This window comes from Dipodomys ordii, unplaced genomic scaffold (genome assembly GCF_000151885.1).
Source record: "Dipodomys ordii isolate 6190 unplaced genomic scaffold, Dord_2.0 Scaffold106, whole genome shotgun sequence".
Lineage (NCBI taxonomy): Eukaryota > Metazoa > Chordata > Mammalia > Rodentia > Heteromyidae > Dipodomys > Dipodomys ordii.
The window spans coordinates 2,427,287-2,452,373 of record NW_012267322.1 but is presented as its reverse complement, the minus strand read 5'-3'; the positions used below and the strand labels follow the sequence as shown (position 1 = coordinate 2,452,373).

General features: G+C 51.8%; 1 protein-coding gene across 9 annotated transcripts in view; it reads right to left on the bottom strand.

The window, feature by feature from the left end:
- The window catches only part of Adcy7 (adenylate cyclase 7), a 36,758-nt gene extending 23,904 nt beyond the window's left edge, over positions 1-12,854 (bottom strand). For 7 of the 9 annotated variants that reach the window (XR_001175504.1, XR_001175505.1, XM_013027926.1 and 4 more), the window contains exon 1: positions 7,569-7,603. The gene's annotated coding sequence lies outside the window, so the exon portion shown is untranslated. Of the gene's footprint in view, positions 1-7,177; positions 7,259-7,568; positions 7,604-12,792 lie in introns of those variants that run through there. The other 2 variants (XM_013027927.1, XM_013027928.1) reach the window with 2 other exon arrangements.
- Between the last annotated feature and the right edge of the window lie 12,233 nt (positions 12,855-25,087).

Here is a 25,087-nt window from a genome sequence, read left to right as displayed (position 1 = left end):
AAGCTAGAAAGGGGTCAGGGGAACTCAAAATCTTCAATGGCAAAAGAGCAATGGCTCGCTGGCCTTGAACGAAAGCAGCTCAGGAATCGTGTCTAGGACCTGAGTTCAAGCCCCAGAATGGGCTAAATAAATAAATATTCAGTGCCCACGTCCTGAGTTCAAGCCCCAGTACTAGCACAATAAAAGAGGAAAATAAAGAGGATATCCAGAGACCCTGAGGCTGAGCAGCCCCCCATTTGTGGCCCCTGAGCCATCTTGGATATAGGAGATCCCCACAGACTCTATTCCATAAGCCCACAAACCCAGGGACAGATGGGAAGATTCAGCTGTGTTCCCTGGGCTGTGGCTCCTGTGCCTGTAGAGGTCCATAAGCCATGGAACCTGTGGTAGCACAGGTGACCATTCAGACTCAGGCCAGGGTGGCCCATGGGCACAAAGCATTCAGACAGCTACAGAACTGGTTTCTATGACAAAACAGTGATTTGTAAACATTGACAGCTAATTTTAAGAGTTTTTTAAATTGTTATTATAAAGGCTATTTACCCAGGGATTACAGTTATTTAAGTCAGGTAATGAGTACATTTCTTTTTGGACAGTGTCACCCCTTTTTTTTAAGTGGTACAGTCCAGCAATTTGCCACCTCTAAATCCTATCAGTCTTCATTCCACAAGAGGCATAACTGAGCACCAGCTAAATACATCTAACCCTGAGCTATGGGTCTTGCAAAACAAGATAAGATCGCTACCCCTAGCAGCACCCAAGCCAGGGCACCCTTAAATAGCTCACAACTAACCACAACACCCCAGGTTATCTACACACACATTCCCACTCATCTGCATTCAAGGAGGCCGGCCCTTTCACAGATGCAGAGCTGAGTACAGATATCACAGCTGAGCCCCATATCACATAGTCTGAGTCACTTGGTCAAGGGTTAGGATTCCAACTTGAACCTGCCAGCTCCCAAACCACAGCCCAGAGGCCCAGCCTTCCCCACTGTCAACCCAGGGACCAGACCAACCCAGACAGCAGAGTGCCTGCCTGCACGTGCGCGCGCACACTCACACACACACACACACACACACACACACACACACACACACACACACACACACGTCCCACACAACAATAAACATTACAGCACAGGGGGCCTGAATGTCTCTCCAGGCAAAGCCTAAGACCAGATCCAGAGGTTTACAGGAGCATGCATGCAAGGCAAGGCACACACACACACACACACACACACACACGCACACACACGCACACACCCAGTGTCTGTTCCAGATGCTGGGACATACACAGCCCAGCCAAGCCAGCATGGAGGCAGGAGCCACTGAGAGGCTCTTGAGAGCCCGTGGCCAGTAAACACTCCTAGCAGGAACCTAATTAGGCCACTTCCTGGGCAATGGGGAAGGGGAAGGGGGAAGAGAAGTAGATGGGGCGGGAGAGGGTGGTGCTACACTGGACACAGAAATTCAGCCATCCAGGGATCTCCTCCAGCTCCTGCAATGGCCTGGAAATGCAAGGTAGGGCTGGCTGGGAGGGAAGATCTTGCATCCACTGCTGGAGACAGCCCGGGAGTCCATGGCACTGGCGCCCCTGAAGCCAGCTGCAACCCAGTAGTCAGCTTAGCGACCCCCATGGGGCAGGTGCAGTGGTGCAGAGGCCCCTCTGACAATCACCAGGTCTTCCAGCCGCTCCCTCAGCTGCAACCAGGAAGGGCCTGCATACACACTGTGTGCCCTCTCTACCACCAGCTGGTCTCAACTTGCGCACCTGGTATGGGGCTCATCACCCCATTGGAAGGCTCCTCCATCCCTGGGCACAGCTTCCAGTTGTAAGTCCTTCCTTCCTCAAGCCCCCTCCTCTTCTCTGCTGCAGGGGGACCACCTCTGGCTCCCATCTAAAACTCCAAAGCCTCCTGGGTAGACCAGAAGTTGGCGTCCTGGCTCCTGGCTTCCATCCATACCTCACGACAACCTGCTGGCAGAGCAGGGCCGGCAGGCTTAGTTTTCATAGGAGAGCAGCCCACGGTTGTTCAAATAAGGAGGAGGATGCTGCCCACTTCTGCTGGGAAACTCTGGATCCCCAGGGGTCCTAGAAGCCAGGTCTGGTTAAGTCACCACAATCCATTCCAAGCCCAGTCACCAAAACCATTTCTGTGATAATCCTCTTTGGAATAGTTGCTAACCTGGGGGAAAGGAAGGTAAGATGATGGCAGTCTGCCTGAAAATGAAGTCACTGGGGAGAACCAGAGACACAGGCCTGACTAACACCTCTAGGGAGCTGGATCCAACTGTGCCTGAAGCACAGGCAACCCAAGGATAGTGCAGACACTCAGAACAGTCAGTCTCAGCTCGAGCCAGCCTTCATTTCTATCGCTTGCAAAGTCCCAAGATCCATTCTGAGCTTTCTGATTCAGTGTTTACATCCAAGTAGACCTCAGAGTCCTCCAGGGCTACGTGGGAGGTGGGGGGAGCTCTACTTAGCCATTTAGCGTAGCTCCTGCAGGCACAGTTAGAGGTACCTTCTCCCCTACCCCACTTACATTTCTATCATGGAGCCTAGGCCTGGCCAGGCCACAGAAGACCTGGGGCTGCAGAGAAGAAGAAAACCCAGGATGTAGAAGTGAGGGGACACAAGGGGATCACATTCTTCCCAATGGCCCCCAAAATCCCCCCTGGAGGAAGTTAGGGAGCTTGGGGTCAGGAATCCCAACAAGCAGTGTGTGGGCCTGGCCTTCCTGCTGCCTCCAGTGCTGCGACTGGGCCATAGTCAGACCTGCTGAGCTCCAACCAGTGCCTGGTCTGTGAATTCCTCTAAATCTGCACCCCACCTGTAGGGTGGACGGCCCTCCCACTTCATGGGTATGGGAACGAAGACACGGAGAGGTCACAGGCTAGGAGCTGGGGCCACCGGGTCGTCCTTGGTCACCTCAGAGTGCGGCCATCTCAAAGCTTTTTCCCAACAAGGCCCAGACCAAGGGAGTGGGGGACTAGGGACCCCATCTGGGCTCCTCTGCCCTGCAGGACAAGGTCCCTACCCCCGTCCTGGAGGCCTCCTCTCTGGAAGCCAACTCCCACCTCCCTCCCCCTTTCCTGCCTCCCCAGCAGGAGATCAGTTTGTTACCTCCAGGTAGACCTGCAGTGAGTCTCTGAACACCTGCAGATGGCAGCCAGGTGCCCCAGCAGGAGCTGCGTGGGCAAGATGGGGCTGCGTAGAGCCACGGCAGGGCTCTCCCCAGGTGTTCCGAGGGCCCAGTAGAAGTGGCTGGCTTGGAAGTGATTCCAGAACACCCCCCCGCCAATCACAGATGGGACAGAGCACCCACTTCCTCCCTTAACCAGTGCATGAGATCCAGTCTGGTTTCCTCTGGCCAAACCCAGCAGGCACCAGAGCTGTTGAGGGCCTGGGCTCTGGTGACCTCCACAGAAAAGGGAAATGGGGACTCAAAGGCCTACAGACAGAGGAAAGGAGAGGGGAGAGGACAGAAGGGAAAGGGAAGGGTGGGGAAGGAAGGGAGGGGAGAGAGAGGCCTCACAGGGTCTTCTCAGCCTCTCAGCTGCAGGCCCAACCCACATGAAACACACATTTCCCAGGCACAGGCGGTTTGTGAGCATTGGGGCACACTCTGTCTAGGCAGGACCCCTCTGTCTGTTAAGACAGTCTCAATTCATGGCATCTCCCATGGGAGCCCCCGAGCTTTGTGCAGGAAGGAGACAGCCCTGGGGTACTCTGGAGGGACCAAGGATGCCAGTCCTGCTGGCCTCTTCTCTGGTGCCTCCCTCCACAGCCTGCCCAGTGTCTGCAGCCCTACAGGCCTTGGTCTTTGCAGGACTTGGCTCATTCCTGCTCCAGACTCATGTCTGGCAGCCATGGATCAGATCCCCAGTACCTCCTCCCTAGGCTGTCCCTGCAAGTAGCCTTGAGAAGGGTCTATGAGGGAAAGCAGGTGGGTAGGGAGGCAGGGAGGCAAGCAGGGCCTGAGGAGGTCAGGAGGTGGGAGTATCTGTGGGCACAAGAGGAGAGCAAGGGCAGGCCTGGGCACACAGGATCGGGGAGGAGCATGGAACCACCCAGCCCTGCACCACTGGCCACAGAAGTGTTAGTGTCACCTCACAGTCAACCCCATTTTTCTCATCCACAGACTAGGGTGCAGATGGCCATGGGGTCTGCAAAGTCATGATGCGTGAGCTTGCAGGACAAAGCAGTGTATGAACCCAGAGAAGAAGGCTCAGTACCCAGCAGGCTGGACGAAGCCAGTGAGGTCAGAGCCCAGCTGAAGAGTCCAACCTGGACAGAGGTGACAGCAGCAGGTTCCCCAGGACCTCTACCATCTCTCCATCTCGTGAAGGTAGCCTGCCAAGCCCCAAGCTAGCACAGCTAGCCAGCTGACCTCAGACCCCAGGGACTATAGTCTTGGGTTAAGAAGCCTAGGTGCCAGTCAGCAGCCTGCTCTGTAAACCTGGATGAGCCTCTTGCTAGACCTGGGCCTCGGTTTCCCCTCTTGCCAAGGAGCAGTGTTGCAGACCTCTGAGGCCCAGCTCCAGGCCAACTTTGTGAAAAGCATGAGGACTCAAGACAGATGGAAGGGGAAAGATAGGGGGTCCCCCTGCCCCTAAGGGAGAGTTCTAGGGGTATATTTTACATCTCTCCCTTAAAATAAAACATAAGCCTGGCACCAGTGTGGCTCATGCCTATAATCCTAGCTATTCACGAGGCTAAGATCTAAGAATCACAGCTCAAAGCCAGCCCAGGCAAAGAAGTCCATGAGATTCTTTTTTTTTTTTTTTTTTTTGGGTCCGGTCATGGGGCCTGAACTCTGGGCCTGGGCACTGTCCCTCAGCTCTTCAGCTCAAGGCTAGTGCTCTACTACTTGAGCCACAGCGCCACTTCCGGCTTTTTTCTTTTTGCTTATGTGGTGCTGAGGAATCGAGCCCAGGGCCTCAGGCATGCAAGGCAAGCCCTCTACCACTGAGCCACCTTCCCAGCCCGATCTGTGCATTTCTTAATGTCAGCGTGCATTTCTATGTTAGAAGCAGGCCCTAGACTCCTGGGTAGACAGGGATGAGTCAGCAAGACCCCCCGGAAGGCAGGAAGTCACTAACAACATGCACATCTTTGACTTACCAAATCAGCTTCACACAATTTTCCCTACTAACCCTCACATGGGTGCAGCCACATCCAGCCAGGGTGACTCACGACAGAAAATGGCTGAAAACTGTGTGTCTACCGGTCAAAATCTGTTTTAATTACAGAGCACCTTACTATATACTACATCCTTACGAGGGAATAAAAACCCATATGGACCAAGTAATGCTGCACAGATAAGACTTTGATGAGCACGCTGACAAACAAGGCTTATTTTCATGGAATGGCTAAATCCCCCTTCTCATTTTCAGTTTCTATTTCTATTGTCACATTGCTTGCACAATGAAGAAATCATTTGGGGGTAGGGGAAGGTGTGGGAAGCAGAACTGGGGTTTAACTTCGGGGCTTTTTCCTTCAAGGCAGCAATTGACCACTTGACCCACATCCCCACTTCTTGCTTTCCATTGGATAAATTGGAGATAAGCGTCTCAAGGATTTGTCTGCCTAGGATGGCTTTGAATGGGAATCCTCAGATCTCTCTCTCTGAATAGCTAGGATTATATGCATGAGCCACCCCTCACAATTAAGAAATTCTTAATTAAAAAAAAACAACAACAAATGATCAGGTCTAAGCTTCAGACTGCTATGTCTGTTTCCTGAAGGAGACCAGGGATCTTACCACCCAGGCCTCTCTGCAAGGGCTTTATGGGGTCACTCAAGCTGGGTGCTGAGCTGCATCAGGCACACAGTACCCACAGCTGGAGTGGGCGGGTGGCACCTATTCTCATCAAGTGGACAGGAGTGAGTGGGCCTGGAACTGGCACTTTCCACCTCACCCCTGCCAGGAGCCATGGCCCTGCTGGGAAGCTCACCCCTAGTCAATTGAGTGACCTGGCTCCTGGCTTACACAGCAGCAGCCTCTACATCAGCAGAGCTCCAAAGCCCCGAGCAGCAGCCAGGCTGTGGTCAGGTAGTAAGGGTGCTGGTCTGAGCAGGGGGGAGCTCACAGGCAGTACCTAGGCAGCACAGGTACCCTGAGAGATGGAAAGCCACCTAAGCCCTCTGGGCATGCTCAGCAGGTGGGCAGTCTCCAGTCTCCAGTCTCCAGCTCTCTCCCTGGCCCAGCCAGTCTTGGATCCTCACTTGCTGGTGCAAAGCTCACCTGGGGAAGCACCCCGGCTTTAGCCTCTCTGAGGTCCAGCCTCTCTCTTAACCACCTATCTGCAGCTCTTACAGTGAGCTCCGCCCACACACATACATCCACAGTGGTCCTGACTACAGCTGGTGCTGGGCTCCATCTTCTCCTCTTCCCCTCTAGATGGTGCATACAAATAAGTAAAGGCTCTGACAAGTCCTCCCGGAAAGCAATCTGTACAATTCAACACAGCTAAACACCTCACCATTGTTTTGGTTCCCTTCCTTCAGGAAGGGTTGTCTTAGGTGTCTCTAAGGGCAGCTTTGGAGCTCCTGCCCCTAGAAGTCCCCTTGGGCAGCTGAGGTTCTACTAACCCCTCCCCTTTCAGACAATCTGAGGAGCATCCCCAGGCTGGAGCCCCCCCCCCCCACTCCAGCTGACACTGGGTCAGAAAGGCACACAGGATGTTCACCTGCTATAGACCAGGGACCAGCCTTGTGGAGGGAGGGAGAGAAGTTGAGGGAAGAGACTTGGGCTCTACTGTTCCACCCCAGACCCTGGGCAGTTCCTGGGTAGGGAAGCCACCTGCTCTGGGAGGGGGGGGGGGCAAGCTAGAAGACAATGCCCAGTACCAACAAGGGAAAATGGCTCTGGTGTCATTTCCTGTTTCTCCCATACCATACATGAGTGTCCCTGCCACCACAGACAGGGTCCACCGGTGGACCCTGTGCCCAATGGCAGACCCAAGGCACGAATTCAGCTCGACCTCTTCCCAGGACTGTGACCTAGCCAGATCAGCCCCTGTGTCTGGGCCTGGTTCCTCTAGGGTCCCCAAGCAGGAAGCCCAGTGAGGTGCCCCATCAGCAAGCCAGAGTCACCAGCTAGCCCAAGCCATCCAATTACCAGCTAGCCCAAGCCATCCAATTACCAGCTAGCCCAAGCCATCCGATTCACCTCTAATCCAAGACACAGAGATCCTTCCTGAGCTGTCGTGAAGCCCCCTGGGGCATGTGCCTGTGGGGGCAGGGGCTGCCCCAGGAGGCCAGGCTGAGAGCCGGAAGAGCCCCACACCCCAAGCTACAGCAGCTTCCGGAACTGCACCCAGGCAGAGGAAGGCAGGCTCCCCCACGGTGGTTCCCTGAAGCCTGAGCATACTCCTGGTCCTTCACCTTCCAAACTCCAACCTTCCACGGCCCAGCTATGGGCTGGGCACAGAGGACGTGCCATTCAGCTCAGTGCCCAGGAACCTCTGCCCCTAAAACCAGACCTTCCCTCAGGATTGTTCCCTAGGGCTCTCCACACCTGTCAGGGACCCCCCAAAACACTAAGCCCCTGTAGTGCTCACCCCTGGCCAGACACTCCTCACAGCCGCTGGGCTTCTTGATGGCTACAGGGTTTGACCTAGTTCACTTCCCCAAATAAGCCCCGCCCTTCCATCCCCAGCCCTGCCTCCTAAAACCACTGCCTACCCCCTCACCATAAGCTCCTGGCACGCTTCTGCGCCATCTCCTCCAGCCGGGCTGCTCCATGCCCCAGCCCACTCCTGGCAGCCCACATTTTGGCAGGCCATTTGCTTCTGGGGACTCAGTTTCCCACCTGCATGGTGAGCACAAAGCCCCTCTCCTCCTGTCCTCTATTCTACCAGTTGCCACAAAACAAACAGCACTGCACAGGCAGGTCTTCCATCCCCACACACAGCTTAGTGCCTCAGACCCCACAAGGGCTCTCTTGGCTCCTGGCAAGCTCAGGGGGAGGAGCTGAAGCCCCATAAGCAGAACAGACCTGAGGGCCTGGGTGATGCATGCTGGGGTGGTAAAAAAGGAAAAGCCGGGCACTGGTGGCTCATGTCTATAATCCTAGCTACTCAGGAGGTTGAGATCTGAGGATTGAGGTTCAAAGCCAGCCCTAGCTGGAAATGGCTCTTCTTTCCTTTTTTTCTTTCTTTCTTTCCTTCCTTCCTTCCTTCTTTCTTTCCTTCTTTTCTTTCTTTCTTTCTTTCCTTCCTTCTTTCTTTCCTTCTTTTCTTTCTTTCTTTCTTTCTTTCTTTCTTTCTTTCTTTCTTTCTTTCTTTCTTTCTTTCTTTCTTTCTTTTTTGTTACCCTTGGAGCTTGAACTCAGGACCTAGGCACTGTCCCTGTGCTTTGTCACTCAAGGATAGTACTCTGCCACTTTTAACCACAGCTCTCCTTCTAGTTTTCTAGTGTTGAATTGAAGATAAGAGTCTCACAGACTTTCCTTCCTTGGCTGGCTTCAAACTGAGATCCTCAGTTCTCATTCTCCTGAGTAGCTAGGATTACAGGCATGAGCCACCAACACCTGGCTCCCTGAGACTCTTATCTCCAATTAACCACCAGAAAACTGGAAGTGAACCTGTGCCTCAAAATGGTAGAGTGCTAGCCTTGAGCAAAAGAGCTCAGGGATAGCACCCAAGCCCTGAGTTCAAGCCCCATGTCAAAGAAAGAAAGAGAGAGAGAAAGAGAAAGAAAGAGAGAGGGGCAAGGAAGGAAGGAAAGAAGGAAGGAAGGAAGGAAGGAAGGAAGAAAGGAAGGAAGGAAGGAAGGAAGGAAAAAGAAGAAAAAAGATGGAAAGAAAGAAAAGAAAAGAAGAAAGGAAATCTCAGGGTCAGCCAGGGGGCAGTGAGCCCAAGTCTGCACAGCAGGCCGTGCATCTCAGCTCTATGCTGAGAAGCAGATTCCTTACTTCTCTGGGTTCAGTCTCTAGACAAAGGAATGGCTGCCCACGGTACCCACACTCCAGGGCTTCATACAGAGGCTGGCACACAAGCAGTGTGACCAGTGAGGGCCATGTCAGTTGGCTCCAAACACCCTGAGAAATCTTAATGGGAAAAGGACACACTTCAAGGGCCATGAGTCGCAGTGTTACTTCCTGTCAGACCCCAAAGCTGATCTTCTCCTCCTTCACTCCCTACCAGAAATCTGGCTGGGGAGCGGTCAGGGGTGGGATGCGGAAGGGACTGCGCCTCTCTGGGCTCAGGGGAGTCTAGATGTTTCAGAAGCAGCAGCCTCCCTGCAGCCCAGGCCTGTGTGAGACTGGTACCTGCAGTGACTTCACAGGGCTCATCCTTCCCTTCTGCCAGACCCCGGGAGAGGGTGGGAGGCCTGGGCAGGTGGGGCAGGCAGGGAAGGCAGAACACGATCCTCATAATTAGGAAGAGGTAGAGCCAGGGTGGCTGCTCCAGAAGTGGGGAGAACTGAGGCCAGAAGACAAAGACCACAGCTCCCAGGGACAAAACCTAGGCCCCAAGAGCAGGGGACATGCCTGTGGATAGCACTTCCCCATAGCTCCAACCAGAAAAACGCACACTGACCCCAGGCCCCAAGTGGGGGCCAGGAAATATGCCACAAATCAGGGGTGACTTCAGCAGAGGTCTCCCTGTGCCTCCCTTTTCCTTAGGCACAGAGGCAGGGAAGTCCTTCAAGAGGAGCCAGAAAGCAGCAGCAGGAGCTCACAGCAAAGCCAAAGGCGGCTTTCCAGCAGCTGTCTCAGAAGCAGATGCAATTGAGCCCCCTTCTCTGGGTCAATAGGGTACCTATGGGGACAGCCCAGACCAGGCAGGTAGGATACCAGGTAGGTACCCGGTAGGAGGCCAGGGGAGCACTGGGTCTATCTGGCGACAAGTCCTAGGGATGGTCCAGGAACAGCCGTAGAGAAGCAAGGGGGAGGGGCAATTCTGGGCCTCAGAAGCCAGAAGAAGGGGTCATATCACCTGGGGAGTGTCATGGCCAACCACCTCATCTCCCAGGCCCAGCGTAGCTATCCCCAGCCTAGCCTGACCCCAGGGTCCAATTGAGTTTCTGTGCTCAGGAAATGCCTGAGAAGAGCAAGTGACTGCAAGAAAATATGGCCCCAGGTGTCCTAAGGGGAGAAAGACCATCTAGGATGGAGCTCCTGGTCCAGGCTCTCCTCCCACTGTCTAGTCTTTTCCGGAAAGGCTTCCTAGGGACAGCAGGGGATGACCAGCTGCAGCCAAGTGGGTCTGTGCCCAGTGTTGGGCAATGCTCAGCCATAATCAAGCAGTTATGAAACCAGTGGGCAGTGGCAAGTTGACTGGATGCTGTGACTAGCTGGGGGCTCCATGCTGCCCTCCTTGGCAGGACAGGGGGTCCCTGGAAGAAGAGGGGCTGATAGGCTGACCCCACCACCAGGTGGCAGGGGCTTCTGCCTTTGCTTCTCCAGAGCACCTCGTTTCAGATGCCTGGGAAGCATTGGACCCTCGTTAATCACCTGGCACTGGCTGTTTTATAGATTAGGAAACAGCAGCAGAAAGCTAAGGGATGCAGGCTAACAAGAGGCCTCTAGCCTGGCACTGCCCATCCTCATTTCCCAGGGTCCCCCAGGACTGTCATCTCCCAACCAAGGCCAAGCAGAGCCCTGCGGTAGTGACAATGACACACAGCCCGCACTGCCTCGCCAACCCTTCCGCCCACCTGATACACGGCATCAACGCAGCCCAGCGCACAGCTGTGAGATACAGTGGAATCCAGCTCTGCCTGGGGGTGTGGGCCAGGCCCCAGGCCTGCTGTGGCCTCATTCACAGCTCTGGGCTACACAGTCCAGTTTGGCCCAAGCAATGCTTCCCCCTTCTGCACCCGAGCCACACAGGGTGTGAGGTGGGTCTCTGCCTGCTGCCTGAAAGGCCCAGGCTAAGCCCTGCTCTGGTACCTGGGCAAAAGGAAAGGAAATGTGGCCAACCCTCAGCACAATGGATCTCAGCACAGGAGAGGATGAGGAGTAGAACCTGGGGACAGATTTGCCAGTGATTCAGGATGACCCCAAGCAATGCACAATGGCATGATCACCCACGGCCCTGTTCAAACAGAGCCTGGCCACACACCCAAGAAAGCCCCAGCCATGTGAGAGACCCTGCGCCACCACACAGGCCCAGAGATAGGGTCACATCAGGGAAGACCACCTCCCCTCACATAACCAGAGCCTGTTCTGAGCTCTGACCCACCAGCGTCACTGAAGGCAAGGCATGGCGTCCTGACCCCTCTGTTCCCAAACCCTGAGGCTCAGCACACTGTAGTGTGCACCCATGGCCTGGTGACCCAGGACAAAGCAGTGTCCCCATCCCCCCCCCGGGTCTTCACCTCTCCTGTTCACTGGGGGTGAGGGACACCTATCGCATCGAGGGAGAACAGAAAGGGATCAATCCAGCCATCACCAACCACAAAGAAGAGTGCAGGTCCCTGAGACCCTGCTCTTCCTTAAGAGAAACATCTTTGGCCCGTCATCCTACCCCCATCTCTCATGCCACGTGTTCACCGCCTACTTCATTCCCCCAAAGTCTGTCAGGGGAGCGCCGGGCCCCTCTCGGGGTGATGGTCCTACGGGCTGCCCGTCACCTTCACACTGGTGAGTCACTTCTTCCGACAAAACCCCACTTAAGACTCCGACTCCACAACACTCCCACTTCCCTGCCCAGACCACTGAGTCTGGAACAATCCCTCAGCCTCCCTCCCCATGCACGCCTAGAACCCAGAGCCACAGAAGAAAAATCAGAAGACCAAAGTTCACTAGAGATGGGAAGATACTTGCCATCCTCCTCACTGCGGTAAAGTGCTCCCTGTAGCCCCTCATTCTGCCCCTCCCTGCTCCTGCCCTGGGGCTCAGGTCTCCCCATCAGCCTCTGTCCAACAGCAGTGCACAAGCACCTTGATTTTAAATGCGTTCATCCACATACAGATAAGACCCCCCCTGCCCCCGACCCACCCATGCCCCAAGTGGAACACAGCCTCTGCTCTGGGACCCACATCTACCTGTGGCTCAGTGACCAGTCACACCAGTCTCGCAGGCAAAGCCAGCCCACACTGTGGCTTTTAGTCCTGTGGTTGAGGCCTGGCCTGGCCCCACAGCCAGGCTCACTGCCACCCTCCTGTAGTCCCTGCTCCTGAGCCCCAAGGCAGCATGGGGAAGAGGCACTTGCTCTACCCTGGGCTGAATGATAGCCCTCTGTCTCTTGGGCATGCGCCACGTCCAAGATTTTCCTTTCTTCTTTTTTAAAAATTGTTTTCTCTTACGTGAGGTAGTAGGCATGGAACCCAGGCCTCTATGTGTTCAGCAAATACTCTATCCCTAGTCACACCCCACTCTTCACTCTCGTAGGATTCTAATTTTTTAACGTATTATTGTTTTTCTTTTAGAAAATAAGTTTCCTCTCCAGTTTTGTTTTTTTTTTTTTACTTTCTGTTAGAAAAGCCTCACTTGTAAATGTAAAATTACAACCTTCAAAAGAAATGTGGTCATCTGAGCGTCTGTGGTTCCCAGAATGCTAAGAGAGCCACAGCGCGGCCGTGCTAACGGCACTTTGGCTGGCTGGCAAAGTTGGTGGCCAGTTGTCTCCATTCCCCAGACACCCAGCCGCCCCTCCCAACTGTCTGCCCTGGAGGAGATGGAGAGCCTCACTCCTCGCTCACCCTGCCTGTCCAGCCACAGCCAGGCCCACAGACAGAGTAGCTCCCTCTCTCCCACCCCACCGGGGTGCCGGGCCTGTCCCCTCAGGCGGAGGCCAAAGGGCCATGCCACTTCATCCCTGAGCCCCACTTTACCTGGCTCTCCTGGGCCTCACCGCAGCCGGATGGGGCTCAGTTCCTGTAGGGAGGTGGCTGGGCCTTGCCTGTCCGTCTGGAGGCGTCCAGTCTCACACATGTGCAGCTCCCTCCACTGGCTACCTAAGGAGCATGAGTCACCTCTGGGACCCACCACTTCCTGCTCCGGAGGCGGCAGGGCCAAGGCCCGGCCCTGCACTCTGCTCTGATCAGCTCCTGCTCCGCCGCACGCTCGCCTGGGCTATGCAAGGCCCCTCTCCCAGCCACGAGCCCTCCACGGGAGTGGGGGGAGCTGCCAGGCCAGGCTCCCAGCCCCAATGACTTCATGGAAATTTGAAGCTTGAGACTGGAACAATCTTGAAAAAAAATATAATAATAAAATATGAACCAAAAAACTCCATTAGAAGCCCCAAGACGGCTGCTCCAAGCAGGAGTAAATGCATCCTTAATAAGCAATTAGAGGCAGACAAGCTGGCACAGAGCCTCGTCCTGGCTGGGCCGCTCCCAGACAGGGCTCTTCACCTCCGTGGGACTCCCTGAACTACGCAGACAGTGAGGTGGCCCAGGATATGGCCTAAGACACCTTTCTCTACCTCCCATCTGCCCCTGGGGGGGGACAGGGCAGGGCGTGGCCCAGGCTCAGCCCTGGAGCTCCAATTTCAAACCACAGAGTTGAACCAAGGCACAGAAGCTCAGGACTCACCCCCCCCAACAGTGTGTGTGTGTGTGTGTGTGTGTGTGTGTGTGTGTGACAGTACTGGGGCTTGAACTCAAGGCTTGGGTGCCTGTCCCTGAGCTCTTATTTCACTCAAGGCTTATGCTGTACCACTCGAACCACAACTACACTTCCAGCTTTTTGATGGTTAAATTGATTCTGGTGCCCTACATCTTGTATATACATTTTTCTAATTTGGGGAGGGGAAGGGAAATAACAAAATGCTGAAATAAGGACACAGGTTGACCCATTGTAACAATGAGATGTACAAGACACTATGTTGAAAACAAACTTTACAACTTGGGGGGGCAGGGCGGCGGGAGGAAGAAGTTGGGGACGTGGGGAGGGAAGGGATGGTAGGGAAAAACAAAGGAGGGTGTAATAATGTTCGATAGGAAATGTACTCATTACCTTACTCATGTAACTGTAACCCCTCTGTACAATAAAAATATATATTTAAAAAAAAAGAGTCTTACAGAGTTCCTGGTCAGGCTGGCTTTGAATGATGATCCTCAGCTTTCAGCCTCCTGAGTAGCTAGGGTTACCCACGTGAGCCACCAGCTCCGCTTCTGTCTTCATGTCAGGCCTCCTAAGATCATAGGGAACTTAGGAGAGTGGGAAGGTCTGAAAAGCAGGGACCTCCTAAGACTGTGATGGGGGAGGGCGGGTGGAGGGGAGTCAGCCTGACCCAAGGGACACCCTCCCAGAGCATGACTGGGGACCCTGGCTTTATCTTCTTCTCTCTTGACACTCCGACTGCTATGTGAGCTCCTCAAAACAAGGGTGTGCCTCTCCCCACTTCAAAGCTGGTGTCAGCCATGCCTCTTCTGGGCCTCCTGCCCCCTGCTTCTCCTGCTACCACACCTCTGCTGCTCCCTCTTCACATGGGTGACCGTGATCAGCCTGTCCCCAGCAGTGGCAGCACAAACAGGCCAAGAGGAACTGAACACAAGATGCGATTTCAGAGACAGGCCCTGTAATAAGGGCTAGCCGCTGTCCTAACCGTGTGCCATCTGGTGGACAGAAGTAGGATCCACAGCCATAGGTTGTTCCAGAAACCCCATGAGGGATTCAGGTACCTAATGGGGAGCCTTTCAACAGACATCTCCAAGACCTGGGAGTTCCAAAGCAAGGCAGGAACAGGTATCACTGAGAGAAAACAAAAGCCGTGGACTAGAAGATATTCAATCACATCTAACTATCCTTTCCAGGATATATAAAGATCACCCACAAACCAATAAAAAAAAAAAGTGGCCTAGTTAAAGTGATAAGAGTTGCAGGCCATCCAGGGTAATTTAGTGACTCTTTGGTTGAAATTTTTCTTTTTAAAACTAGACAACATCCTTGCTACTTGGGAGGCTGAGAATAGGAGGATCATCATTGGAGGCTAGATTGAGCAGAAAGTCCACAAAATTCCATCTCGACATGAAGGTGCTAGGATGGTTGTTTGTGCCTGTCATCCCAACAATGACAAGCAGCCTCAAATACATGAATTCTGGTGCAGGCAAATGCCCCAACAGGAAATGAGACCCTCTCTCAAAAAATAACCATGGCAAAAAGGGACTAGAAAGCCTGTAAATCTAGCTACTCAGGAGGCTGAGATCTAGTTCAGAGCTAGCCCAGGCAGAAAAGTCCACATGAGACTCTTATCTCTAATTAACCACCAGAAACTAGAAATGGTGCTGTGGCTCAAAGTGGTAGAGTGCTAGCCCTGAGTGTAAACGCTCAGGGATAGTGACCAAGCCCTGAGTTCAAGCCCCCACAACTGACAAAAGAAAAAGAAAACAAGCAAATGAAAAAACCAATTAGAGGTAAGGCAGCCCCTGCCTGGTGAACATCAGGCCCTGAACTCAAACCCTTAGTTGCATAACAAATGTAAACAAAAAGTTAAGCAAAATATTTAAGTATTTCAACAAAGAGGATATGGAAGCAATTCATAAGTGGCTGGAAGAGTATTCAGCATCACTCTATAAGCCTATGCAAATGAAAACCACATTGAGCTGCCACCATACCACTCAGCTGAAACTAAAATGGAAGTATCAAGTGTTAGCTAGATGTGGGGTGACTCCAACTGTCACCTTCTGCAGCTACCTTGAGACACTGCTTGGTAGTGTGGATTCAAGCTACTAACATGCTTCTGCCCTGACTCAGTGAACCATGCTTAGGAATTTACCCAAAAGAAGTAAGTGACATATGCTCACAAGACTCACATCCAAACACTCAACTTACAATCATAAATGCCAAGCTGGAAACAACCCAGATGGGCCATAACAGGGAAATGGGTGAACAAACTTTCAGACTCATGAGGGAAAATTACTGAGCAGTGACAAAGGAGAGATGGTTGGTAACACACGGCCACCTGGAGGAACAGCTCAGGTATCAAACAGGGTAAGGATCCAGACGTGAAGAGCATCACCATTTCCATGGATACAAACCTCAGCAAAGAGAACCTCCATCACAGTGACAGAGAGTCAGACAGTAGCTATCTCTAGCTCTAGTGAGGCTGATTTGAAAGGGCACAAGGGACTTTCAGGGGAAGAAAGGTCCCACAGCTCAGCCTGGTGCTGGACAGCAGCATGTGCCAACAGGAACTCCATCAAGTGTCAGGCCGTTAGCAGTGTATAATTGCACATACCTTTGCTTTTCTCTTTCTTTATTTTTTTTTGGTCATGGAGCTTGAACTTAGAGCCTTAACATTGTCCCCTAGCTATTTTGCTCAAGGCTGGCTGTCTGCCACTTGAGCCACAAGTCCAATTTCAGCACTTTTTGTTGGTTAATTTGAGGTAAGAGTCTCTTGGATTTGCCTGCCATGGCTGGCTTTGTACTGCTGTCCTCAGATCTCAGCCTCCTGAGTAGCTAGGATTATAGGTGTGAGCACCAGCAACCAGCTCATACATCCTTTTCCAGTGGCATTGACTGATTCCCAGAGGCTCTCAGCTTACCACGGAGGGCTGGGTGCGGAGGATATAAAGACTCAGGAAACCAAACAGGCCTCACCTGAGCCTGTAGGTGAAGGGCCAGCCAGAATGCAGTAAGCCATGACTGAGACTGCAAGGATTCAGTGCTGGGGGCAGCAGTGAGCAGGGAACAGAGCAGGGGAGGGATGGTAGGGGGCAGGTTGAGTCCTGGTGCCTGGAAGTGCACTGGTGGAGGGCTGGGTAGCAGCAGCTGCCCCATGGGTGTTGCTGAAGGAGAACCTCAGGGAAACATGTGGGGGGTTTTAAGGGGGACACACCGAGGTCTGGGCATGAGAGGGGCAGCCCACTGCAGGAGGGAGCTGGGGTAGGCATTCAGGTCATGTGGCAGGGGCTGTGTCTGACAGCTGAAGTTCCTGCCATGGTTGGCAATGCTACCCACCCCCAGGTCTCTCCCTGGAAGACACAGTAGTCTGACTGCAGCCCAGTCCTGGCATGCTGGATACCCCTCATTCACTCTCCTGTGAGGCCCTCCTGCACAGAGATCAGCCTCTCGGGTTATGAGGAAAGGCCCGATTTCACCACACTCTGCAGAGAAGGAAACTGAGGCTCAGAGACACCCAGTCATCGGCAGCAAGGAAAGGCAGGATGGGAAATCAGACACATTGCTGCCTGACTCTGCAGCCGAACCCTCAGCCAGTCCCCCCCGCCACCTCCACCCCCCAGCCCTCCAGGGCATGAGAAAGGACCACCTTGGAATCGAATGCTCCCCACACTTCTATGGGGTCCCCAAGACTCTGAGCCTTCCCCTGAGTAGTGCAGCCTGGGCCTGAGCAGCAGAACACAGGGAAGACTATTTGCCTTTCCTGTCCCAGAAGCCACACATGTGCTGTCCCAAGGGCTGGGGACAGGGACTGGACCCAGACCTTGCCATATGAATCCTTGGGCCTCTTAAGACTCAAATGTGCCTGGCAGCCTCTATGGAAAAACGGGTCCAAGATGAGGCTAGCAGCAGAGGGCAGGCAGGACAGGCAGCGTCAGTCAGCCAAGCAATAACCCCCACCAAGCACTGAGCGCACAGCCTGGCCCCTTGACAAGTCTACCTGTGGAGGCCATAATACCCCAGAAAGGAAGCCCATGGTACCCTACACCCTTAAACTCAGCAGCTTCTGCAGGGTCTGAGTGAGGAGGGCAGCAACCATGTCAGATAAGGCTGGCCACGTGTACCACACAGCCCTGACCCCTAGACCATGAAAAGAGCTTGGTTTTTGGTCAGTCATGGAGCATGAACTTGGAGCCTCGGTGCTGTCCCTGAGCTCTTTTGCTCAAGGCTAGAGCTCTACCACTTTGACCACAGTGCTGCTTCTGGTTTTCTGGGTGATCAGTTGGAGACAAGAGTCTCACACACTTTCTTTCCTGCCTTTGAACGCTGATCCTCAGATCTCAGCCTCCTGAGTAGCTAGGATTAAAAGTGTGAGCTCTTAGAACCCAGCAAAAAGATCTTTTTAACTTCAGCCTTGTAAAGCCAACTGGGCCCGGCCATGGGACATTGGGGAGCCCTGTGTGAGTCAGGACACACCTTTCCACCTGTGTGGTGAGCAGCAAGAGAAAGGACTTAGCAGGACACAGCCAGAGAGGCCAGTCAAAAGTCAGTCTCAAGATCCCAAGCCCTAGGTCCTGGCTCAACTTCATGGCTGCCCTCCTCAAACAGCTCTATAGCTGATCTGGGCCTCCAGAGCAAGTCTGGCCCCTGTCCCAAGCAACCCAGTGTCTTCCCATCCTGCTCTCCCTGGATCCCGCTGGCCAGCTGTCCATCTCCTTTCTCAGCCATTGCTCCCACTCTCTACCTCCTGGACCAGGCTGAATTTTGACTGCTCCTGGATCAGGTGCAAAGGCCACCACTTCCAGAAAGCCTCTCCAGAGCCCCATTGCTGGAGTTTTGGCCAACAGTGCCTCTATATGGAAGGCCGATGGTGTTTACCTCTTTCTTTGGCAGCTGCTTTGCTTTCTGTAGGACTCAAGTGGCTCTGAGGCTTCTGTGGGCACTCTGTTTTCCCAGTGATGGGGAATGGGAGCAGAAGCGGTCAGCCTCCATGTGTCTGCCTTTGGGGGTCTACCTGGGAAGTCGAGCCCCTACTCTGTGTGCCCAGTGGAACCCTACCCAGGCCTTGGTGTGCCCCAAAGTCTATCCTTAGTTAGCCCCACTGGAAGAAGCCCAGGGCCACATCGCCCAGGAGCTGAGGACCTGAGGCCTCCTGCAGGGCCAGCCTCCTCACACACCTCAACCACAGCAGAGCCTCAAGCCCGACCCACCCAGCCAAGCCGGACTTCCTGACCCCAAGACATCCAGTAGTAAGTGGAGTCATTCATTAATGCAGCAAGATCACAAAGCAACTGTGATAGGACAGGGGGTGGGAATAATGCCTGAAAACGAAGCACAGATAGACAGATGGCACACAAGTAGCCTTCGGATCCCACTTGAACCCCTGGATCCAGCCAGGCCTGAATCCATACCAAAACTGCCCTTAGACTTTTATTCAGAGCAAACATTAGGAGCTCATTTCTCCTGCTGGATCAGAGCTGATGGCCTTTAAAGAGTTTTTAAAATACTGGACTGTCATCCCTTCCTCCCAAAGCAGGTTTACCTACTTATCAGGGGCCCAGAGTTCTGTCTCACCCTGGTCCATTGTGACTATGAGTCAGAGGTGGTCCTTGGGGTCGGTTAGGGTAAACCCCAAAACTTTTCCAAATGCACCCGCACACTAATCAAACAGCCTGTGCCTTGTCATAGCCACAGCCCCCAGGGGACATGTAGACAGCTGCTGCTGGGCCGGGGCCTCCTGCTAGACTCCAAAGATGAAGCTTCCGCCATGTGGGTGGAGCAGCCTGCCCAGGGGCCTCAGGCTGGCTCTGTGACCTCAGGACCCTCGTTTCTGCCAGGCCTGGGAGACGGGGCTTCAGAGAAGGAAAGGGACAGCCGTGGCCACGGGCTGTTGAGCAAGAACAGAGAATCTGAAAAGCACAGATGTGAAAGCAAGCACCCTGCCAGCCCAAAGGGCCGATTGCCTTTGAAAAGCTTGGCAGCTGGGTTCACCAGCCGCCTGTCCTTCCCTGCACCCGGCCAGGGTGACCCAAAGAAGGGCAGAGCGGAAGACCACACCCTTGCAGCTGACCCTGAAGTGAGGAGCACAACGCAGGGCCTGCGTGTGAAGCTGGGGGCAGCTTCCTGGCCTGCGTGAGACCCTGGGCTCACCCCTAACACACACACACACACACACACACACACACACACACACCAGTCAGGTGCCAATGGCTCACTCCTGTAATCCTAGCTCCTTAGGAGCTTGAGAATGGTCAAATCAAGGTTCAAAGCCAGCCCTGGAAGAAATTTGCAAGACTTTTCTTTTACAGTCACAACTTTACTTTTACTTTTTTCTTTTTTTTCTTAATTGTCAAGGTGATGTACAGAGAGATATCAGTTACATAAGTAAGGTAATGAGTATAGTTATTTTGGACAACGTCACCCATTCCTTTGCTCTCTAACTTTATTATATTTTAAAATCCCAAAGTGGTGAAACACAGAGCTTTTCAAACACCTAAGGGCTTTTTAACTGGGCACAGGATCTTCATACAAACAATTTGAAAGAAGACCAAGCTCCAAAATCATGTTTTACATCGCTCAAGGAACAGCATGGATGAAGGAATGCTTTACACCATGTCATCTGCATTTGACATTTGTGTGTAAAGTACACTTGGTTTTCTAAAAAAGAAGAGAAAGCAAGCAAGCAAGCCAGACACTGATGGCTCATGTTTATAATCCCAGCTATTCAGGAGGCTGAGATCTGAGGACCACAGTTAAAAGGCAGCCCTGGCAGAAAAGTCCATGAAACTCTAAGCTCCAATTAACTACCAGAAAAAACTGGAAGTGGCGCTGTGCTCAAGTGGTAGAGTGCTAGCCTTGACTGAAAGAACCCAGGTTCTGAATTCAAGCCTCAACTCAAGGTGGAAGGAAGGAAGGAAGGAAGGGAGGGAGGGAGGGAGGGAAGGAGGGAGAGAGTGAGAGAAAGGAAAGGAAAGGAAAGGAAAGAAATAAGGAAAGAAGGAAGGAAGGGGCAAGGAACTTATTGATATTTATAACAAAGGACAATATTATTAGCACCACCCTCACTACATATGAATGTTATACCAGAAGGTACACAATGCAACAAGTAATAACAAAATAATGAGGTGCATGTTTTTCTTCCAAAGCTTAGCAGCACACATGACACAGAACCAAGATCTTCTCTGTATGGAAACCAATCTACCATCTCCGAGCCCCTGAAGAACCAGCTGAGAGCTGGCAAATGATATGGATGTATTTCACAGAAGAAAATCCTGGAGGGGCTGGGAAGGTGGCTCAGTGGTAGAGCGCTTGCCTTGCATGCCTGAGGCCCTGGGTTCGATTCCTCAACACCACATAAGCAAAAAGAAAAAAGCCGGAAGTAGTGCTGTGGCTCTAGTGGTAGAGCGCTAGCCTTGAGCTGAAGAGCTGAGGGACAGCGCTCAGACCCAGAGTTCAGGCCCCACGACCGGACCCCCCCCCAAAAAAAAGGAAAATCCTGGAGCTGAAGTGTAGCTCAGCATTACCTTTGTAGCAGGGCTAAGGACCATTTTAAATTCCAAAAGAAAAGACTGTGTGCATAGTTCAGATATAGAATAAAATTTAAACACAAAATGATACTCATAAGAAGAATAAATACATCGAATACAATAGGTATCTCAACTCATTTTTAACCTGTGGCTGCATGCACTAGTACACACCCGTCATCCTGGTTTCCTGAGAAGCTGAGATTGGGAGGAACACTTTCTATCGCTGCACCCTGCTTCCCCCCATTAAGATAAGTTTCAAGTCCATGGGACTCCATCTCAACAAGGGAAGCTGGGCATAGCAGCATACACCTGTCATGCCCATAATGACAGAGTTAAAATAGACAGATCCTGGTCCAGGCACACACCCATGAAAGAAGTAAGATTCTGTCCCAAAAGTAACCAGCCAAAAGTGGAGCCATAGACATGACTTAGTGATAGAGCACCAGACTAACAAGTGGAAAGCCCTGAGTTTAAACCCCTGTACTGAACTACTGAAGAATACCTGTTGTTACTTTTGAGACAGGGTTTATGTAACTGAGGCTAGCCTCAAAAAGTTATCCTTTTTGCTTCAGCCTCCTAAGTGCTAGGGTCACAGGTAGGGACCACTGGTATTGGGAATATTTGAAATTTACTCTTAGCACCTTGGAAATAGGTCACCACGCTGTACCTTAGCTCTCCACACTGACCGATTCCTGTTAAGGAAACTTTGTAACCTCACCTGCAGCCCCAATAGACCAGCCTCTGCTCTCCACACCCTGCCCCTGATTCTTGGATCCATGGTCTTACATCCCACATAAGGGTAAGATTGTGCGGCATTTGTCAAAAAGAAAATCCATGTTGTTGTGACTGATAGAATGTCCTATTTTTTTATGTTTCAGATATAGGGCTTGAGTTCTGGGCCTGGGTGCTGTCCCTGAGCTTTGTTGCTCAAGGCTAGCACTTTGAGCCATGACACCACTTCTGCTTTTCTGGGTGTTAATTGGAGATATGAGTCTCATGGACTTTCCTGCCCATGCTGGCTTTGAATCAGGATCCTCAGATCTCAGCCTCCTGAGTAGCTAGGATGTCAGGTGTGAGCCACCAGTACCTGGCTCCTAATTATTTCCTTATTTATTTTGTGGTACTGGAGTTTAAACTTAGGGCCTTTTACTTGCTAGGCTAGTGCTCTAATACTTGAACCATACTCCCAGCTCTTTTTGCTTTAGTTTCCATCTTTTTGCCTCAAACTGGATTTAGGCTGAGATTTCCCTACCTCTACCTCTCACTTTGCTGGAGATTACAGGTGTGAAACACCGTATCTGGCTTCAGATAGGTTCTCATGAGCTACCATACATACCTGGCCGAATGCCTTTGTTTTTAAAGGCTAAATAGTAGTCTATTCTATATGTTTATATTCTTTATAAAGTGCAGCAGGTGAATTCCTGCTATTGTGAACAGCGTAGCCATGAATATGGGTACAGATGTCTCTGGAATTTACTGGCTTCAGATCTTTGGATATTTACCCAGAAGAGATACTGCTAGGTTACGTGGTAGTTCTGTGCTTCTTGGAGACCCCTGTGCTCAGGTTTCAGTAATGGCTGCAGTAATTACCCTCCATGGAGCTGTATAGGCTTCCTTTCCTCTACTTGCCTTCCTTCTCACTGTTTACAGCCATCATGACAGGTGCGAGGCAACATCTCTCATTTGCTTTTCTCTGATGACTAGTGATGGTGAGCACTTGCTTCCAGCTGCTGGACATGTGTGTGTCTCCTTTTGAGACATGTCTGGGTGAGTCTGTTGCCTATTTATTTTTCCAGTCCTGAGGCTTGAACTTAGGGCCTGCAAACCATCCCTCCGCTTTTGTTTTTCCACAAGGCTAGCACTCTACCACTTAAGCCACAGCTGCACTTTCAGCTTTTAGTGGTTAATTGAAGATAAGAGTCTCACCGAATTTCCTGCCCAAGCTGGTTTTGTACCACAGTCCTCAGATCTCAGCTTCCTGAGTACCTAAGATTACAGGCATGAACCATCACTACCTGTCTGTTGCCCACTTTTTAAATCAGGTGATCTGTTTAGCTAGCTCTTGAACTGGCCAGTTCCCTGTATATTTTGGATATTAACCTCTTATCAGATGTTTGCCTTGCAAATATTTTCTAACTCATACTCATAGGTTGGCTATTCACTCCATCATGACTTCCTTCTCTGTGTAGACGCTTCTGTGTGTGATGTAATCCTGTTTGTCTGTTCTTGCTTCTTGCTTTCATTGCCTGAGTGTTCGAATGAAATACACCACACACACACACACACACACACACACACACACACACACAAAATAGGCCAATGTCATTTTCTTCTAGTAGAGTCTTTATAAGAGTCTTCAGAGTCTTCAATCCATTTGTGTTGAGCACTGCATAAAGTGGAAGATGAGTTCAGTTCATTTTTCTGTGGTGGGTTCTAGCTTTCCCAGCACCATTTTGAGAGACCATCTTTTCTCCATTGTGTGTATAGCACCAGGTTGGATCAATCATGAGTGTGTGGACACCGTGGGGGGTCTCTATCCTGCTCCACCTGCCAAGGTGCCCATCATCATGCTAGTACCATGCTGTCTGGAGATCAAGCCCTGTAATATCTCCAGCTCTGTTCTCTTTGTTTGAGATGGCTTTGACTATTCTTGATCTCTGGTAATTTTACATTAATTTTAGGATTGTTTTCATCTACTTGTGTGGAAAATGGCATCAGGATTTATCTAGTGAGGATTGAACTACGTCTATCCATTGTACTGGGTCACAGGGACATTGGAACAATACTGTTTCCTCTAATCCAGGCTACAGGATGTCTTTAGTTTCTCTCATCAGTGCTTTATGATTCTCAATGTACAGTTCATCTTCATGTGTAAATGTGTTCCTGAGTATTTCCTTTTTCTTTTGCATGTATGTATGCGTGTGTGTACACACATGTGTGCTATTACTGGGACCTGAACTCAGGGGCTTCATGTTCTTGCTTAGCTTCAGCATCCTGAGTAGCTAGGATTATAAGCATGAGTCACCAGCACCTGGCATTTTCTTGGTTTTGATGCTATCATAAATGGAACTTTTTTTTTTGCCAGTCCTTGGGCTTGAACTCAAGGCCTGGGCACTGTCTCTGAGCTTCTTTTGCTCAAGGCTAGTTAGTACTCTACCACTTGAGTCACCATACCACTTCTGGCTTTTTCTGTTTATGTGGTACTGAGGAATCAAACCCATGGCTTCATAAGCACTCTACTACTAAACCATATTCCCAGCCCATAAATGGAACTTTTTTTTTTTTTTTACTTTTTGCCAGTCCTGGGGCTTGAACTCAAAGTCTGGGTGCTGTCCCTGAGCTTTTGTGCTCAAGGCTAGTGCTCTACCACTTTGAACCACACAGCTCCATTTCTGGCTGTGCATGTACGTGTTTGCATATTTGGGGGGGGAGGGGAGATTATTGTCTATAAGAATCTCACAGATTTTCCTGCCTGGGCTGGCTTTAATCCCCGATCCTCAGATCTTAGCCTCCTAAATAGCTGGGGTTATAGAAATGAGCCACTGGGGTCATTTCTTTTTTGGAATGTTCACTGTTGTTAGTTATGGAGTCACTACTGTTAACGGGCGGCTGGGATCTACACTGTATTTGCTGGTCATGTGTGTGCTTCTCAGCCCCTGTCTTCTTGTGATTCAGGCTGCCTGGGGAGGGGGGGTGGCCACGGGGCAGAGAGGATTGGTGGCTGGGGCCGTGGCATGGTGGAGGCTGGGATGAATATGGAGTGACATACATGCCACAATCTTCTATATATGTGCAAGCAGGTCGAGTGAAGATAGCATTACTAGGCCCACACCCCCACTGCAGAGGGGCAGGGGTAAGCATCCTATGGCCTCACAACCTCAGGCCCAGCTGAAGGGAGAAATAAGCAGAGGCTCTCCCTGTGGTCCAAGATGACCCTTCCTCTGGAAGCACAGCAGGCTACAGGGCTTTCCCCACTGGCTCCAGCCTCCCCAGCCCAGGCTTACAGGCTGCCAGAGCCAGGCTGGTGGCATCTCAA